Source organism: Agelaius phoeniceus, chromosome 3 (genome assembly GCF_051311805.1).
Source record: "Agelaius phoeniceus isolate bAgePho1 chromosome 3, bAgePho1.hap1, whole genome shotgun sequence".
Lineage (NCBI taxonomy): Eukaryota > Metazoa > Chordata > Aves > Passeriformes > Icteridae > Agelaius > Agelaius phoeniceus.
Genome location: NC_135267.1, coordinates 13,682,975 through 13,698,620, shown reverse-complemented (window position 1 = coordinate 13,698,620; position 15,646 = coordinate 13,682,975).

The window sequence follows — 15,646 nt, the reverse complement described above, 5'->3', positions numbered from 1 at the left end:
GATAGTAAGATTGGCACAGAGTATGCAGAAGGCACTGCAATTGAAATAAATTTGCTTGTGAGGTCCCTGATTGAGAAGATCCTCTGATTTTGTACCTGTTTCCTCCATGGAAGCATAGTTTTCCTTTGTGGCTGAAGAATTCTTCCATAATAATTAATATTATTATAATAATCAATCTGATCATGAACTCCTGTGTAACAATTAATGTTGCATTTAAGCAGTCTGAGGTGCTGGGTTGTACTTGCTGTTCAGGTGGGACAAGCCTATGTAACTTCTACTGCAAATCAGGGTTTTGGTGACAGCCAGGGAACTCTCTTTTGCTGTCTTCCTAAATCCTCTTCTAAAGTCAATGACCAGCTCCTGAAATGTTCCTTGATTCTTTAATCTAACCCAGATAGCAGCTTGGGTCTTAAATCTGTCTGAAATCCACTCTAAACTGCTCCCTATTTTTCATAGAGCATTGGACTTAGAAAAATGGAATGAGGCAGAAGTACTCCAGGTTGAAGGAGGTGAAGAGACTCAGGAAAAGCAAGAAGAGGATAGCTTTTATTTCTACATTCTTCAGCATCCACAGTGTGCTGGAAGCTGTGTTGCTCACTGAAAAAAAATTCTACTCCAGGTGTTTCTGCAATAAAAGAGGGATCATGACTTCATCTTCTGGTTCACTAAAGCCTTGTCTGAGTTTCCAGAAAGGTGGAAAACATTTTTATACCAGCAGTTTTGGGTTCAGCTGCCTTTACATCTCTCCATAAATCTGTGATGAATTTTTTGTTTTCCAGTACTTCTGGCCTATGTAGCAATGCCACTCTCATTAATACAGTAAAAAGATACCAACCCACTGGTGAAATGTAGTAGCAGCATTGCTACTACTTACCAGAAGGAACAGCAGGACAACACTTCATCAAGTGGTTGTGCAGACTTGCACAGACCCTGATGACAAGCTTAATTTCAGGTATCTACCACCCCAGAAATTTCTGATGGGCTGGCAACTCTTACCTACCTGAAAACGCCCTCTGACATTGCTGGTGCACAGATCTCTTTGAAGCCATTGACTTATTAGCTGCTCCTGCCAAAGATTGAATACCAGTTTAGCAAGCTTCAAAACACCTTTCTGGCTAATCTCCATTACAGAAATATGTCTGGAAAGACATTCAGGCTCAGTTTGCTCCATTTCATCATTCTTTTACCTTTGCCTAATGAAGAACAGTCAGAAGAAAAAATAAGGATTCCACAGGGGCTGGAATGTCTGACCCCATGAGCTGATGTGCATGGATTGAGTCATTGTGTTTAATTACCCTGGTGGAGTTCACACTAAACACTGCCATTGAGAATTCCCTGCACCTTCCATTTTCCCTAAGGATTCCACACCCTGGCTAGAAGATGGTTCTTAGTGTACTCATTCTCAAACAAACTGCTGGTAATCCACCCCACCTGGTATGCCACAGACCAGTGTCTGGAATGAAAATGTGGAGAAAGCATTCTCATAATATGCAAAAGCTTATCAAAATATCTCACTCATCTATGGTGGAGAAAAGAGCTGATCTGAAGGAACTTTTCTGTCCCTTCAATAATGAATCTGTTTTATTTGTGTTAATGATTTCTGTTTTCACTACTTTTCTCTCTTTATTCTATTCTGCTACACATATCTGCTACACATTAACTGGAAATACATATCTGAAAAAAGTACTTCCAGCATAATTAAAACATACAGGCCTTAATACTTCCCATCCAATCTCAGACCAACAGCTTAATTGGTTATAATAGGTGTTAATGAAAGATTTCAAGACACGATAAATTTTTTATTCTGCTATAAGAAAGTGACGAAAAATAACCATTCCCAGGCTTGATTATAAATCATAGTTTATGGAAATAATAAAGACAAAATTATTCTTGATTATACCTACACTAATTGTAAATAAACAGTGAAATAAGCTTCTATAAAGCTATGCATTTATTTTATTGTTCGGGGTTTTTTTCCCCCCACAGGTGGCTTTAACAATATTTTGGCATCATAGCTAAGTAATAAATCATGGGGTTTCCATGGTAGCCAAGTAAGCTGAGTATCACATCAGCTGTCTCTGAACTTCAAACAGATTTTAAATTTTATTTAACCATCCTTTTAAAGCTACTGGCTGTCTCTGATCCATATTCTCTCCCTGGTTTAAGAACACGTTGTAGCCAGCAATAGAGATTATCAAGAAATAAAGAAATTTTGTTGTACTCTATTTTGTTCTGCAATGCCTTGTTTTCATTGTTGTTGGGGATTTTTTTGTTTGGTTGGGTTCTTTTGTTTTTGTTGGTGGTGGTTTTTTTTGTTTGTTTGTTTTGATTTTTATTTTAGATTTTTCAGCTAGAACCTATCTGAGCCGGTCCTCTACCAGTCTGTTGAATATGTTTGCAAATAACCTGAAAATGTGGAGAAGTTAGTGAGCTTACAAGGTCTGTTGGTGACAGTAAGTTTTTCAAGGTGGTATTGCAAACAGAATTGCAAAAAGGTTTTAAAAACTGAGCACCTAGGAAGTAAAAAGTCCAATTCAACTGGGTGATGATGAGTGTCAAGTTGGCAAGAAGTGAGAGAACAAACAATAATTATTTCACGTGCAAAATGTCAGGCAGATTATTAACATTTGCCACAAGACTTCAAGGAATGTTCAGTGAAAACATCAGCTTAACATTTAAAGGTGGTCAAAAAGGCAAATCAAAGGTTACAGATTGTAAGGAAAGAGAACTTGAAACATCACAGGACCATTCTCCCATATAAATCTATATTATGAGTACTATATATTCTGTGATGAATTGATGCCAAAATAAATACCAGGAAATGATTCAGCCAAGCAATATCAAAAGTGTTGAACTTCTGTAAGAGGAATAATTGATTAAATTAGAAGTTCTCATTCTTCAGAAGAGACAGTTAAGAAATATTGTAAAAGAGAGTCACAAATGCATGGGGCATGGAGATGCTGAGAGACCTCTTTTTTCATTTATTGTGTCCTCTGTATCAGAAGAATAAGGGAACAGCAAGTAAAGATCTAGGACTTCAGTTCAAAACAACCCCCAAAAAGCTCTCCTCTGCTGCTGCAACAAAGCTATTGAACTCCTGCATAGGATTCTGTGGACTTCATTGGATTCAGGGAGATCTTCATTTGAAAGCAACACACTAAGGGTTACTAAAGGCATAAATGAAGATTTGACCCAACTTTTATTGTTGGCATGTAATTTATCTCTATCCTAAGTAACTGGAAATGTTCTGGTACTGTGGGATTCAAGTTGATCAATTAGAGAACAAGAAATTATTTCTGATTGCAATTTAAGAAATTACAACAATGTGATAATATTTTTAAACTCTCTTTATCCCTTTTAGAAATGATTTTAATTTAAAATTATATGTAAAAAACACTATAGTTTAATAGACACACATTTATATGCTATCAGGCATTTATACTAGTAAAGGAAAAGCTAAAGAATTGCAGCTAGCACTGGAAGGGAGGGTTGTGGGGTTTATGGCACTGTCCAGTTCCCATGAGAACAGAATGTGGCCAAAGCCAGAGATGAGCATTTGGGAAATGTCTGTTTTCTGCTAAATGAAGTTTAATTGTATTAAAGATTTAGGTTACATCTACAGGGAACACATGAGAGCAAAAATGGTGTCAACAACACACCTTTTTACAAATCAAAACATTCATAACAAAACCTTCTTGAAAAGTCAGAATTTTGTTATAATTCATTTTAAAATCATGAGTAGTACTTACTGTAACTCTTATTATTTTATCATGTTAATAATTTTGGTATTTGAAAACTTTCCACCTGATTGATTAAAATCTGAGAGATTTTTAAACCCAGAAAATGTTTTAACTGCTTGTCTGTATTTACATAGATAGAAAGAATTTTAAAATATTCTTAATGTGGTGATGTTTTATCTCTAATTTTCACCATGAGGCTATTTTGGATCATTTTAGTATTAATTTTTCAGAAAATAAAATAAATCTGCCAAGACCAGGAAATTAAAACAGCTCATTTAGAGTCTATGCAATGTCTATGACATTTCTTGATTACTAGTTATTGGGGTATGTTAAATGGAGAATTTCTGAAGCTGATGACATTTTTCTGCTGACTGCTGCCTTCTGCACTGCAGCACATTGATTCTTCCATCTCCAGCTTAGCCTTGCCACTTCAGCCTGACCCCACATCCTGCTCCCTTTCTTGTGTGGAGGAGCAGCACACGTGCTGAAATGGGATCCTTTCACACCAAGAATATGAAGGGGGATTTGCCTCTTAATGCTAATCATAGTTACTAAAATCATCCATAAGGCTGTGCTCTCTATGTTAATCTTGCAAAGGCATTCATGGGACACCTGTTCTGGATTAGACTGCTAGATTGATTTTGCAACACAGTAGTTGCAAAAAATGCTTACAGACCATATATAGACATTTACAGAGGTTAAACGCAGACTATGTTTGGCAAAAATATCATTCCAAGAACTCTCTCCAAGGGATATCTGTTCACTGAGACCTGTGGGTTAACTGAAGTGTTTTTCCCTTGTCACTTGCAGATTTATCAAAGGAGTGGTTCATTTGAGTAAATATTGTACAAAATGTTCAGAAATATTTTTAGTTTATAAAAATGGGCTCATTTTCTGTGTTTTGCCCATGGTATTGAGGAGCTAAGTCAGCATTGAGGTTTTCTGTCCTTCTGTCTAGCTGTTGTTCTCTCTTTCTCTGTGCGTGCATAACAGGCCTACTGCGACTTCCAGGTGAAATGTAAATCAAATCAGCACATCCCAACATAATATTATTTTATGACTGCATCATTGCAAACTGACACAATGGTTAGTGATTCCAAATTTGCCTGTGGCCATTCCCAGTTTTGTCAGCTTTCATGATCATTTTATATTTTATGAAACCTCTTTCATAGTCATAAATGTTCAAAAGTTTAAAGACATATTATAGCAGGACAATCTCACACACATTGAAGAGGTCTGCCAGTTCTAGGAGAGCAAAAACATTTTGATTGAGATATGATCTAGCTTTTCAATTTACACTAAGTAAAACAATATAAAAATGTTTCATTTTAATTTGTTCCATATGTCAATGATGAACAAAATGTAATAAGTTTTCCCATATGAGTTTATGAAAACATCCAGAGGCTCAGATGCTTCATAATATCCAGATTTCAGATAATATATAGTAGGTTAGCAGGATTGATTCAAGTATGTATGAGAGACATTGACAATAGTCTTAAATAAGATTTAAGTTAACAAAAACATTCATTGAGAAATCCTAAACTATCTACCTAACATTTCACTATAAATTCAGGCTAAGCTTTTATTTATTTATATTTATTTACAGCGTAAAGTATAATAAACATTATTCCAGAAATATACATTTCAAACAAAGGTGTATGAATAATAAGAGAGTGTAGCATTTAAACACCTTTGTTAGAAACTCAAATATCTTTTTTGCGCATCTTGCAATTTTTCTGGATTTTTGATAACACAGTCTTAATTATGAAAGTGCAAGTTGTAGCAGATAATAGATTATCATATGCTGCTGAAATAGTTGCATGGAAGAAATAACCTGTAGAGCAGATGGTTTATAATAACATAAACATTTATAATTTTAGTGGATAATCAGGTTCTTTTATTATCTTTTGCTCTATTTAAAATCAAGGTCAACAGCATAGGTAGGGGTTCAAGCAATTACTGACCAGAAACTGTTCCCAGCTACCTTAATAATTCTGGAGTTGGTCAACATTCACACTAATTTGATCCCTTCTCCAGCATTCTAGGCTGGGGCAATCTACATTACTTTTGAGCCTTTTATGTGTAAAACAAGGAGTCAAAAGGGAAAGCCAAAATGAAACCTAGAGAGTTTCTGGTGCTTTCCTGTAATTGTAATAATTTTTTTTTAATTTTGTTTCTTGTTTAAATGCTACTATTACTATTATCTGAATTTAAAAAAAAAAATTACTCTTGCTTTACAGAACACAGTTTTTGGAAAGAAGTGCCATTTTTAGGAAAAAAAATTAAAGGGGGAAGATATTTTTCTAGTTATTTGGACCTTTAATAATCTGATTTTCTTACTATAATGATGAAGTGTAACAGGAAAACAACTAATTAGAAACAAAATAATCCAAAGCATGAAATAATTAAATAGTGCAAATCTTTGGTATTAGAAGTGTTGCTGTAGAGTGCCCATTATCTGATGTGCTTCTCTGGGTGAAATCCAGTGGCTTACATTTCTAAATGACAGTCTGCCTATATAAATTTTTTTCAGACTTTTTCCTCCTCAAAAACATGAACAATTTTATGCAAACCAAATTATAGCTTTTGTGTCATCTCAGTAATTTAAAAGAGTCATGGTAGTGCAGGAGAGCATGTGGCTATGTAATTAGAAATTAAGAGCTCTCCTGACAATGTACAAACATGACGACATTCCCTTTTCATACCTCTCTTGATCTTGCAAGGGACAAATGAGGGAGGGAAAAAAATCTATTTAAATTAATTGAGATCATTTTAAACAAACAGCTATGCACAAGCAGATCTGTCAAATATAAATATATACTTTATTCTGAAATCAATTTGTAGAGCAGATTTATACCTAGGCATAACTCTCAGCATGGACTATGCTATGCCACAGAAATGACACATCAGCATCAGCATCTTATCTTTACCAGAACTTCCCGTGTAGCTTTATTGAAATTAACAGAGGAGAAAAGGATGCAAGCAGCGAGAAGGAGTGAATAGGACAGAAATTCAACTCCACTCTCACATGCCATTGTCCAGATTGATTAAGGGATGTTATCTTTTATTGACATATTACTTTAGTTGAGCTTTTTCCCTGACAGCAGAAAAGAATCAGAGGAGAAATTTATCCTTCACTATTTTGGATAGTGAAATTCAGGTTATGACACTCAGTTTATACTACCCCTGAGACCCAGTGACATTAGGATTATATTTTCTTATTTCACAGCTTCTCATACCACTTATGCATTGCTAGATAGTCCCCTGGTTTTTCTCTGTAGAAAGGTTAGAGGGAAGACACGATCAAGTAAGCAGTGAAATCAAAGGATAGATTAAATACATTGTAAAGAAGATGGCTACTATTTCTCTAAGGCCAGACACAGCAGTTACAATGAAAAGGGAAAAATGTTGACGTTATAAAATATCCAAAGCTGTAAAAATTTTAATATACTCATAGATTATTAAAGTTATAATGATTTAAAATATATTTTCATCACCTTTTATTTAATGAGTATGTTTTGTTTCTATAGGTTTTTTCCCCCAGTTTGAAAGAGATCTCACCTCTTTTCCTTTGCATATAATAGCAAACTTCAAACTTCATTTCATTGAACCAACATGGATGTCACCACTGCTTGTTTTCACTACCAGAATCTTATTACTGTAGGAAAAAAACCCCAAAAAAATGACAAATCAAAAACCCACAACCAAATAGAAAAGCTCCATAAGTATTCATATAATCTATTGTGAGGCTAGTTCTTATTACTCTTGTTGTTTCTTTGAAAATATACTTAAGACTTTGTCATAAAGTTTAATAATTCTCAGTGACTACAAGGCATTCAGTGTTGTCCTTTAGAAAGTTAATAAGAGTACATTTAAAAGTTAGATTTTGGCATTTTTGAATGTTTTTTTTCTTTGGTATCTAGAATCCACATTTTTATTGAATAATGAGATGCTTTGTACAGTTTTCTTGTCTTTTTTTTCAGAATTCATATTTATTAATCATATATTTAGATGCAAGTAGATTTTGTTAGTCTGAGAAACAAAAGATTCCAAGTTTAAGCACATTTTTCCTGTAACAGCAGATGGAGATCATGAAGAAAATGCATCCCTTGAAGTATGAAACAGAAGACAAATAAGTAACAGCAGCAACTGTATTGAGTGCAGCAATGTTTTCCATGAATGCACTTTGCTCATCTGTCTCTGCTTTGACCATAAAGGATTCATTCTTTATAATAAACAAAACCAGTGATTTTCTGGACAAATATGGGTATTTCTCCATTAAGGTATATTTTGATGCATTGTAATTCATGTCCTTTAATCCATCTTTTGTTGTTTGTTTTTTTTTCCAAATAATCACAAAGTAAAAACATTTTATGCAAGAAATTTATATTTCACATAAAGTGTTTACAAATATGTCTATTTGGGTAAAAATTTCTTTGCAAATGTAGTTGTTAATAGCTAATTAAATTTTCTAATAGGACTAGCTACCATCATGGGGATTATGTATGAAAACTCTTCCATCAGCAAAATTAAAGTATAAAGCACTTAATAGTTTGGTTTGGGTTTTTTTTTTCACTTTAGTGCTTCACTGGTTAATTTATCTTTTATTTTTTGAAATGCAGACACTGGCACCATCTTTAAGAAAAGCATATTAACTATTTCTACATTTTAAAGAAAGCAGAAAAATGCCTGCCTAGACGGTTTTAGCTGCAGTTATGGAAATTCAGATTTTCGGCACACCAGACATTTATCTAACAAGCTTGTAAAAGAATTATAACAATGAAAGATTTTTAGGATAACTCTTGAAAAGAACTCATAAAATGCTCTGAGAAGGAAGTCAGAAAAAATGTTGCAGTCCATCACGAGGTCTATTTGATTTTTGTTTCATTGTTGTCTACTTGTTTTTAAAAACTCTATCCAAGCTGTTTCCTTTAGCTGTTTGAAATATCCATGTGTCAATGCAAGAAGAATGAGAAACTGTAAACCCTGACTTCTGCTCTGATTCCTAGTGAAGCCTTAATCTGTCTTGCATAGAAAATTCAATTATACAAACCAGGTGATTTTTAAGAGGTGTGTTTTTCAAAGGAAATGTGTGGTCCTTCTTCTAAAATACTTTAATGTTATTTCTTTGGTGCATTATTCTTGAAGCCAAGCAGGAGATTTCTGTTTAGGGTACAGAAAATGTTCTTTATTACTGTAAAGTAAGTGATAAGGTATTGGTGTCTGAGCTTTGATGACTTCACATCTTAATGGAAACAACCAAAAAATAGCTGGATTGATATATTCCCAGAGTGGATGCCCTTAAATCCAGAAATGAGTTTTATGTATCAGGCTTTTCTCAGTTGTCCAGAGTTTGTCAACTTTTTTAATGCTAAATGTAAGTAAGCATCAGTGTCATTTTTCTATGCTTCATTGCTGGGGAAACATCTACACATTTTACAGTTTCTTGACCTTTCTACTTTTTAGTTCCATGAGCATTTCTGACAGGGTGCTTATTTGCTGAAATAATTGCAGAAAATAAACACAAATATCCCGCATATGAATTAATTTCTTCTTCTGTCATATCCTACATATTCATTATAAACACATTTGATATTTAGCACATTTCTAAAAATACCAGGTGTTAGAACTACTTATTTTTAAATGTAAGAATTGAGATTTGGGAAATATATTTTCAAATTTACAGATGAAAAAGTTATCTAAAAAGTAAAAGCAGACATCAGCCTTGAAGTTCAAGAGAAGCAGAGATTAAAAATCATAAAAGGAATATTTCAAAAGTTTCATAATTTTAGGGGTCTGGCACATAATTGAATTTGATCCTTTGTAATGCAAAGAACAGATGTTAGGAAAGCTTTTTCTTCCTCACTTCCTCTGTCAGTAATTTTTCCTCCTTTGTACAATTATCTCACATATTTATTTCCTGTATAAAGCAGATCTAACCCACAGTGCAACTCACCACCCACAGCTAAGGAGAAGTATACTGGCACATGAAAATAAAGAAATGTATCCTGTATCTGCTGCTTTCCTTTGAATGAAAGAAGAAATATGTTTCCAACCTTTCAGCCTGACAAGTTATGTATAAACCACAGAACACAACCCTATTTATTTATTTATAATTCGTCAGCCACCAAGATGATTAAATTTATACACACAAATTATATAATGAAGAGCAGAAAAAAAAGTTGATCGAAAAGATGGATGCAATTACTTCAGTGCTCTTTGTAATTGTCTCCAGACAGAATATCTTCATTTCATGCCTCTTAGACAAAATATAATGCTTTAGATGTGGAGATATGCTTATTATTTGCCTTCTCCAGAACAGTTCACAAAACTGCATGTATACGTTGGGTTTTTTTGGATGAAGTTTGCTGCCACATTTACATAAATGATAAGCTTATGTTCCTAAATTATTATAAATCTGTGAGGTAATAAATGCACTGAATGTAAGACTAGCCATATTGTGTCAGTTCAATGGTCAGTCTTGCTCAATACTTTATAAACATATATGACAAGGGATACATGATAGGATGGAAAGCATAACAGAAAAGGTGTGTAGAACTCTCCTTTGTCCAGGAGAACTTTGTCTGGTTATTTTAACCAGCATACTTTTCCAGGCAGTATTCACAACTTGTCAGTATTAAAGATTTTTTGCAGAATATTCAGGCTTTTCTGTGCTCCTATCTTAAAATGAAGAGAATCACTCCTGTCAGAGGCCCACTTATCCCTATTGATTCCACAGAAATGTTCGGGTGATGAACTTAAGTGTAACTAAGTAACTTTCAGTTACCTCTGCATTGCTGGGTGAGCTAGGTTATTCAAACACTAATCTGCATTTAGAAGTGATCTGATTTGGTCTTATTGTAATTGTTTTATTTTCCTTCAGAAGATATCAAAAATAGAGGTGAAAGCCACAAAATATTTTGATGAATTCTTTATTACAGAGATACTTAACAATTACCTACCTAAACATTACTATGAATATACTTGGTTTTTTATCATAAATGTTGTGCAAGTTATATTGACAAACAGAAAAAGAGGTAATCTGTTTTGTAAAATCTACCTGGCATAGTCATGATGTGGCACAAGAAACAGCAGAAACTCAAGCACGTAGAGCTGGGCCATGCAACATTACCAGCTAAAGTTAAACAATTCTATATTTACATACCTATGGATCTGAGCCTGAAACTGTAAGTCAAAAAGTTGGCTGAGCCAGACACTGGGCTCCTGCCCAGGCAGGCATGATTTTTCTTCCTGCACTCCTTCTGTGCTCTGCTACAGAAAGGAGAAGAGAAGCTTTCTCAACTTCTCTACACTTGTAGGTCAAATATGATTACAGGATATCTTTCTGATGGCTTGGCTGAGATCAGTATTAGGGTTGGTTTTAATGATTTTATCGCCACCTGGAACAATTTGCAAGAAACATTGTCTCCCCATTTATTTTCATACCTGGTTTTGAATCGATTTTTGTTTTACAATAGAAAAAAAGACACATTTTAATGTCTTCATTTTGAATTGCTGCAAAAATATATTTTGGCAAAAATACACCAAATTCCTGTAATGGAAAGCCATTTTTCAAAATTCAGTTCTGCAAAAATCAGTCAGATGCAACTACATACATGTCAGATATATTTTCCATGTTTACTGAAAAAATAACTTTAAATTTAATCTTACCTTCATAGCTTGGTCTTTTCAGTTAAAATTTCCCTTTTTTTCCTTTACTTGGTAAAAATATTTATACATATAACAAATATGTATTTGAAGACCAGATTACAAAATATTCACTCATGGTCAGTAATTGCTTAAACTATAGATGACATTACTGGAGGTAGTAAGAAAGCTCAGAGTAAAAAACATTGCAAAGTTTATAACTATGAATAAACGACACTCCCCTAGTTTCTGGAAAACTTTACACACAATTTCATTTTGAATAGTTGTCTGGATTGAATTTTGCCTGCAATTTACAATTCCCCAACTCAAGGTTTCCTGATATTTACTAATTCTCCTGTTAAAAATGTATTTTGTCACTTAAGCTTTTGAGTGTAAATTTTCTATACATTTCCTTCTGAAAAAAATATTGTTTTCTTTGGAAAGATAGAAAATCTTAGGATGATTGCACTCATATGACCAGCATTTGCTGATGTTCCCAATGCAGGGATAACGTTCAATTTTATTACTTTGTCTAACAGTGCATTTTGTAGATCACAGAGCCGTGGAGTAATCCAGGCTGGAGGCAAGCTTCAAATCATCTAGTCCAAACCCTTGTACAAAGAAAGTCTGATCAGATTAAGTTACTCAGGGCTGTGTTTGGTCAAATCTGTGTTCTGCAAAGAAAGAGAAAGAAGAATTCCTGCATTCTCTACTGCACTTCATATTATTTTAATGACACCTCCTATGAAGAGAAAATAAGCCTGGGAGAAGCTACACAGACCACTAAGGGCAGCTGCTGAAACTTTGTACATTTTAACTCATTCATTGTATATTCATGCCAAAACTAGCCAGACACATTAACTTTTCAAAGTTTAACCCTCTAGTAACTGATTTCAGCATCATCACAGTAATTTAAAGTCTCCAAAAGATGAACAATAGAGATGAGCTCAAAACAGGAAAAAAGGAAATGAGAACAGTGAGGAAACATCTTCCAGCAAATGACTGAGGCTGTATTCTTAAACACATCTGCTATCAAAGTGGCACAAACCCTTTGAACTGTAGCCTCATTTCTCCTAAAACAGATCCCATTCCATCAATGATTAATATCTACTGTCTCTGATACAGAAAGAAAACTTGTGACCATATTGTCAAGGACAAGAAAACCATGGTGGCCATATATCTTTCTTTCCTTTGCTTAACTGCAATTTTCTTCAGGCTTGAAAAAGGAAATAACTATTTTTCAGTCTTTTTTTTTTTTCCTGGATTTCCAGTCAAATGACCACTGTACATGCATAGTTTGCCTTCATGTGACATACAGCTCACTTGACCATGCCCAGTAGAGGTCATCAGTTCCAGATGCATTAATTATTCAATTGCTGCATGGCACGTGCTCCCACATATCATCTGGTGATTGTCTGCCCAGAAACACAGGAACACTAGGCATAATACAGAATTCTGATTAAATTACTTGAAAGCAATAATCCTCAAGGTTTTTGACAGCAGCTTTTTGTATGGATCTCGGTGCTTTACGTTACAGAACAGTCAATCTGTTCTTCATCTATCAAAGAATCTGCATCATAGAATATGCTGAGCTGGAAGGGACCCCACACAATCATCAAGTCCAGCTCCTGGCCCTATGCAAGACACCCCAAGAATCACATCGTGGGCCTGTGAGCCTTGTCCAAATGCTTCTTGAGCTCTGTCAGGCTTGGTGCTGTGACCACTGCCCTGGCGACCTTGTTCCACTGCCCAGCCACCCTCTGGGTGATGAAACTATTCCTGGTATCCAATCTAAACCTACTCCAACCCATCCATGCCATTTCCTTGAGTCCTGTCACTGGTCATGAGAGTGAAGAGGCTGATACCTGCCTCTCCGCTTCCCACGGTGAGGATGATGAAGATCACAATGAGGTCTCTGTGCAGTCTCAGTTAATATTACCCAGATATTTTGCCACCCAAGATAGACTTCTAAATGCAGCCATGTGGCAGCCCAGGAGAATGGTTCAAAACAGAATCAATCTCCTTATATCCTTGCTTTGAATTTACAATTTTCTTAGAGTTAAGTATTCTCTAAAGCAATTAAATAAGAATCCTTAATGTTCCTAAAATTCTTTTCATTCTTGAAATCTTCCTCAGACTTCCAGGAACTGGGTTAAAATATGGTTATTTCTACATTGATTTTTGATTAATCAGTTTGGTTATGGTATGTGGTGTGTTGATTTAGTTTTAATTTACTGCTTTATTTTATGTAAGCATGAGATACCAGTTTTATTTCACTTAATTGAGAGCTTTGGCCTACAACAACTCACATTCATGTTGAAGTCATGGGCAGCAACAGTGCTAAATTTCATGGTCTCAGCTTTGAATAGTTTTGAGGAGGCAATCTTTTACTACACTTTTTTTTCAGAGCACACTTTTATTGAACCTCATCCAAGTAGCACAGTATGACAATTGAATGTTTTACCATGGACTGCTTTAAAGGAGCTGGGCTTCAGCAGCTGTTTACCCTCATTCATTTTCTAGTATCTGTGTCTTTGTAATTCCAACAGCATGGTAGCCTGCTCTTCATTTAAATTATTATTTTATGTTATTGTTTTCTGTAGGAATTAAGGTTTTCCGAAAGGATAATAGATAGCACATGGAATCTTACAGACAACTGAAAAAACTTCACAAACTGAACTGTGAACAGCCCAAGGGCCATATCTGCAGCAGATCACTCCTAATTCACAAAAGGTTCCTCTAAGAGAAAGCCAGCATGTGTGGTTTGGGAAACAAGGATAACAAGAAGCAGACCCATCTCATGTTGCCATGGGAATACTTTATGCTGTCTGTCTGGATGGTGTAGAAGTATTCATGAGTTGTCTCTATAAATCACACAATTAAAATAGAGAAAAAAAGGACTAATTGCATGTTCTCTGCAGAAAATCACTCATTATCTATTATTATTACAGATAATTTCACAATATCTAGCAGAAATTACCATTGGTTTATGGCAAAAAGAGCTCAACAGATTTCTTTTAAAACATTTTAAAAGAATCCATGCTTCAAAACAAAAAAGTGCCCAAGAAGGTAAATTACCTCCCAAGTACTCTGCCAAGGTCACTTTTCTTTGGTTTCCCATTCTTCCTTGTTGCTGGAAGCAGCCAACAAAGGAAATAGTCAGCATGGTTTTTTGGAGAAAAATATTCTTTACGAGCCTGAGAGCCTTCGACAATGAGGTGATTGGCCTGCTGGGTAGCCAGGGATACCAGTGAATGCTGGCTATATTGGCTTTTGTAAATTTTTCAACATTGCCCTGTCATCATATACAAGCTTACTACATATACACCAGATAAGGAGACAGTGACATGGATTTAAAACTGGGTAAACTCCTGGGTTCAAAGGGTTGTGATAAGTGGCATGAAGTCCAGATTCGGGAAAATCATTAGTAGTGTGCTCCAGGGAGGGATACGAGGGCAGAAAATACTTATTAAACTGGTGAAAATAAGTTTGGGTGAATACAGTGAAATTATTATTAAAGTTTCATCCATGAAACCATAGATCCAGTAGGGCAATTCAAGCCCTGTCTGTGCATAAAGTTTGATGAAAGACACAAAAAAAATATTATTTAGTACTATTACCCTCAGAACTGATTCAAGCAGTTGTAAATAAAGATGGAGTTCAATCTTTTAGGTCCCATATGATTTGGGCAAAGCATGATCTGAAAAGATAAAGCTTGAAATACATTTTTCAGGACTTGCATCCCGCACTACAGTATTTTGGCATTTCTCCCTCTTCCTAAGCCACTCACCCTTAAAGGTCAGTCAAGGTTATGGTTTAAATGTTATTAGAATGGGTGAAAAAAAAATACTGTGGGACTTATTGATAGAAGGATTATAGGAGACTAAATTAAGTCGACAAAAATGAAAATATAATTTAGTCCATATTCCTTGTTTATGTATTTGGCACATTTTAGCATTCTTTGAGGGATATATAACAGTATGTTATGAGTTAAAAAGTGAAGCCAAGAATAATGTTAATTATATTAAAGGAAGAGAAAAAAATGTGGTCATAGGAAAAATGTGGTCATAGACTAAATCTAGATAGCCTCACTCAAGAGGAAAGAATGCATACAGGTAGAGCCTATTGAAAAAAAACAACCCATAATCACAGTTAGTATTCAGATACAAATCACATGGCAAAAAGTTTCAATTAGCTATCTACAGCACACAGTAAATGTCTACAGCAAACTTGGCTGACTTGGTGCAGATATGGGCTGT